The sequence below is a fragment of the Anolis carolinensis genome, chromosome 1 (genome assembly GCF_035594765.1).
Source record: "Anolis carolinensis isolate JA03-04 chromosome 1, rAnoCar3.1.pri, whole genome shotgun sequence".
Classification (NCBI taxonomy): Eukaryota; Metazoa; Chordata; class Lepidosauria; order Squamata; family Dactyloidae; genus Anolis; species Anolis carolinensis.
The window spans coordinates 82,010,952-82,016,142 of NC_085841.1; the positions used below are offsets into that span (position 1 = coordinate 82,010,952).

A 5,191-nucleotide genomic window follows, 5' to 3' on the forward strand; every position below is an offset into this window, starting at 1 on the left:
TAATAGAATGTCAACCAATATTAACATATATTAATACACTATGCATGTTAATATATGTTTGTCCAAGCAACAGCAAAATTATTTCTTTGTTTTACTCAAATTAACATTTTTCCTGCTGCATGCAAAATATGTGAACAGCCGCTCTGGAATGAATATGTTTTGATAGGCACTAATAACACTATCATCTCATTGCTTCCTTGTACCATCTTCATCCACTTGTCCTGCCAGTGTCTCAGTTCCAGATTATTAAATGGACAGCCAAGCAACCACAAGTGTAATTAGGAAAGGGTGATTTATTAGATCAGCTGACTCAGAGACAGGCGCTTGTTTCTGACAAATTCATCTCTTCACAGTCTTGTATCTTGCAATTGTTCTTAGTAGACATATCAAATTTTCAAAGCTTCTTCAACCAACACATCAGAAGTGCCTGAGAAAAATAATGAGAAGAGAAATTGAGAAAATAATTTCTAGCAAGCTGTTGGAAATTCTTCATGCCTGGGTGAGGATTTGTATATGATCTCCAGGAACAACTCACAAGTTCGCAGATTCAGGCAGCTGTCAGGCTGTCTTTATTGATAATATTCAACCCACAAAGAGGATATCATAAATATTATTAATGGTTTTTCTATGCCTAGTCCTTTCAAGCCATGCACACAATGTCATAGAGAAGAGAAAATGAAGCTTCCTTCCTACCCCATTCCCAAAATAGCAACTCCATTTATATTTGTGCTTTCTTCAAAGACAATGTAATTGCTGATACTCTACTGATGAAATTATAATTTCTACAAATGATGAGGTATGTTAATTAAGATACTGTTGGATACCAGCATCTCTGACAAGAAAATGTTCTAATGTGCCACTAAGCTCTGAGACAAAGATGAAAATGCTCTCTCAAGCCCATGTCCAAGGGTTTATAATAAATATATTACCTATTATTATTATTATTATTATTATTATTATTATTATTATTATTATTATTATTTTCCAATACTTTTTTGAACTTTTGTTATTTTGAAGCATCAGGGGTTGGGAGCAGGGCAGCAGCAGCCTCTTCCCCATAAAACCTTTATCGCTTCAACCCTTTAATAAAATGTATCATTTATTCTAGCTTTCTGCCTATCTGCCTATCTATCTTATATCTACTTCTTTATACAAAATGTATACATTTCCTTGTAAAATGTAGCAAGACCTAACTCATAGCAATCACCTTTTTGTAACCCTGCAGAGACATTTCCTAAGCAGGAAAGGTTGGACAAAACCCTCTGGACATTCTTAACTAGAGCAATCACCATAATCCATTGTGTGTGTATGCAGAGTTAGACAGGTCCCTGTGACAGACCAGATAAGCCAGCCAATATTGTCTAGTCAAAGGGCCCATTTGAGGCTGAAAGATTGCTGATGGTGGCAACAGAGGCTCAGGGTATGTGCATTTGTTAAATCTTTTAGTGAGAACCCAACCATTGATTGTCTCAGGAGCCTTACACCATCATTGAGTTCGGAACTGTACTGTTGAGCTAATAAAAAAACTCATTACAATTTCAGTGGCATTGTCTTCACAAAGGACATCCCCTTTTAGGGGACATTCCACCAGTTGATTGGTTCCCCGGCTGGCGAATCTCTGGCTGACATCTCCCTATGAAAAGGAATCCCCACCTGGAGGCAGCAACGTCAACAGAACTCTCAGCCAATCAGGATGTGGATCCAGATCAACCCCACCCTCACAGCCTATGAGGAAGGGAAACAGGATTTTAAAATAGTTGTCATGCTGTATAAGAAATCTTGCTTTTCTCTGTGTGTTTATGCTTGTACATTTTGAAGCATCCACTTGTACTTGCATCTTGTTCAGCTGAGCTGAATAAACCTTGGTGGCTTGTCTTTAACCTGTGAGTAACCTGTACTGGCCCATTTGGTATAATTTCTACTCACCGGGCATGGATCCTTTTATCCGCAGTCCTTGTTATCCACAGCAAGCTTTTTCAGTGAGTCTGCTCTCTCAGTTTTCTTGCTCTCTTCTGCAATTTCATATTACTTTCGAGAAGTGCTTGCTTTAAATTATTCCTGATGGTTGCTCTATCATACCTTTGCTCTATACTAGTCACAATGGTCTGGTCCTCTATTTCACCACTTTCACTGGAAACAAATTGATCACTTGGTCTTCTTCACAAATTCTAGTATTATTGCTCTTCAACAAAGGCTGCTCTTTCAACTGCTTCAACTTAGATGTCACTGGCACACTTAGCTTGATGATGCTATGACATTTTAAGTACCATCTTTAAGCGACAGGCTTCAACTACAGCAATAAAACAAATGATGGATAGAGTTTTAACAAAGAGGAGGAGCAATGTGGATTATGTACAAAATCTGCAAGAAGGTTTTCATTTTCAGTCTCTCCCCCCCCCCCCCCGGCTTCTTTTAGTGGCTATCAATAAAAAAAATGTGGTATATCCATTCACCAAGTCAAAGTTTTGACTGGTTTCAAAGAATGTGAAACAGGTTTGCCAAAAGAATAACAGATTTCTGTGTAACTGCCAGAATTTTCAGACTGGGAATTGACAAGAAAGCAAAACATGGCACAAATTTTGTATTTGGCAGAAGGGTATTATTTAAAATATTAAATGGTGAGAATACCAGAACAGTGCACAAATCCATTTAAAACGACAAAAATGCAGCACAAATTCAGATTACTTCTCTGCCCATGTTTACTGGCACTCAGAGGGATCATAAGAGATGGTAATGGTGTGTGTGTGTGTGGAGGGGGAGGTATTGCAGAAGGCTTCCAAATTACAATTTCCTTTCAATTCCCAGATGCCTGTTATAGAAGACAGTGAGATATGGGGCATTGTTAGTACATAGTTCTAATATTTGCTGACTGGATTCCACTGACTGGATTCTAGTCTTTTTTTGTATGACTAAACAATATTTCTAAATGCCCCACTGATGTTTTAAATTACTGGAATGCTACATATTTGGGAACTAAAGGAAAATTCCACTGGGACGGCAAGGGTTCATATTTGGGCAGCATTGCCTCATTGCGCATGTGGACTGCTATACTGTTATTGACACACTAGTTGCATCTATACTGTAGAATTAATGCAGTTTGGAACCACCTTAACTTCCATGGCTCAGTGCTGTGGAACACTGCAATTTGAAATCTAGTGATGCACCAGCATTCTTTGGCAGAAAAGGCTAAAGACCTTGCCAGGATTCTATAGCATTAAGCTATGTCAATTATAGTAGTGTCAAATGGCATTAATTCTACAGTGTAGAGAAGCACCCTTCATTCTCTTTTCTAAGCTAGATAATTTTGAAAGCTCTGGCTGATTATCCCTGAAACAGCAATGAACCAACATTATGTTACACTGTAAGATTCCTCAATGTATGAAAGAAATAAAAAGTTTACCTAGGAGGTTAATTAATTAGCTGATGGATACAGATAGGACAAGAGAAGATCCGTATTTCAAGTCGATCTGAACCTGAAGTTTGACAGGGTTTATCAGGAAGAATGTTAGCCTCAGGCACACATTTAGACTTTGGAGGACAAGCAATCAACTTTGTTAGAAGAATTGGCAGTCTGCCAGTGACAGGCATATATTTAACAGGAGGCATCAAGGAATTCAAGTGTAATATTTCCCCTTCATGAAAGTATAATTGGGTTTCATTTTCAAAGCTGCTCTTTAAAACACCTTTATATTTGTCAGTACAAAGGGCTGCTGTACTGTGCCACTCTCTTGTCAGCTTGCACTGCACAAACCGGTTTATGTAGACTCTGCTTCTGCTATCCAGAGAACCTTAAGTATTAGTAACAGGTGAAGCAATGTTAATGCACTGGACACATTTCTCTACTATGGACATCACCTGCATGTGCTCAATCCCATTGAAGATAATGAACTCTAGCAAATATGTATGCCATTGAAAGCAATGGGTTTCTATCTCTACTTGTAGATATTTGATCCCATAAACATAAATCAGTTTAAGGTCACATAACCATAGCCAGTGCCATGGTAAATCATATACTATAATCAGTTATGGCACCCTCTCTTTTCTTTATTTTTTCTTTTTGTTTCGATAAATACCTCCATTTGGAATTTTGATATTTCAACCTGAAACTGATTGTTGAAATATGGCTGGAAATCAGGTTTCTTTTCCTGCCTCTACCAGCAAAGGCATCCATGAATTCTGAATACTGCTTCTGAATGTTTCTCATTTCTCTGGAGCAGGTATCAGTATGCCTAGGAAACTTCGAGAAGAGGTGTTGCCAACACTGCAATTAAACTGTTCAGTTCTGGTTTACAGATACCCATACCTCCATTTAAAATACCTTACCAACCATATTTAAAATACCTTAACAGACAATGAAACATCCTTCTGGATTTTTTATTCAGATTTACAAGATTTGAGAGGACAGGGTACATTGAGTGTCATGTTTAAAAAAAAGAGGAGGAGGAGGGGGGTAAACATTTAAACATTACTGGTGATGAATCCTTATCAAAGCAGGAGTAGAAGAAAGATAACAAGATTAGTTCAAATAATATACCATGCATTTTTCAACAATACTGTGAGCTCCCACCTGAAGAACATAGTCTGAAATAAATAATGTAAAATTTCAGTCATCTGAAAGTACTGCACCTGTGAATATCTGTCAAGATGCTGCAGCCTAAACCTGGCAAGCTGAGTTGAGGCAGTTCACAGTCAACACAAGGTAGCCTTTATAGTGTTTAAAGCAGCAGGGAATGCCAAAATCCAGTCTGAAGGTCACAGATATACAAGGCTCAACACTAGTCCAAACAAAGGCCAGAGCCATTCATAAAGGCAGTCCAAACAAAGTAGCAGGCACAAAAAGTCATGCAAGAATCCATTCTGAGGGTCAAACACACAAACAGCTCACTAATCTCCACCATACGCAATACAAGATCCAAGGGTCAAAGTCACCAGCTGAAATATCCAATATAACTATTGCTTCCAGCAATGACCTGTGTTCAATGCCCTTCTAACAGACCTACAGCAATAGAATGTTTTTGTTGATGTATTTGGGAAACATTGTGAAGGCAAGAAAAACTAAAATAAAGAATAAGGATGTATATAAGAATAATGACTAAAACTTTCATCTGTTGGGCCAATCTCTTTGACTGGTGCAGCTGAATTTTGTCCACTCTGAGCTGTAACTGGGCAGGGAGCATTAAGTCCCGCCCTT

The 5,191-nt window shown here is 38.2% G+C and overlaps 1 long non-coding RNA gene across 1 annotated transcript; it reads right to left on the bottom strand.

Annotated features, from left to right (window-relative positions):
• Positions 1-275: 275 nt before the first annotated feature.
• LOC134298322 (uncharacterized) lies at positions 276-2,324 on the bottom strand. The gene is made up of 2 exons (XR_010005338.1): positions 1,927-2,324; positions 276-427 (listed from the first exon to the last, which is right to left on the bottom strand). It is a non-coding gene; the product is annotated as an uncharacterized LOC134298322 (long non-coding RNA).
• Positions 2,325-5,191: the final 2,867 nt, after the last annotated feature.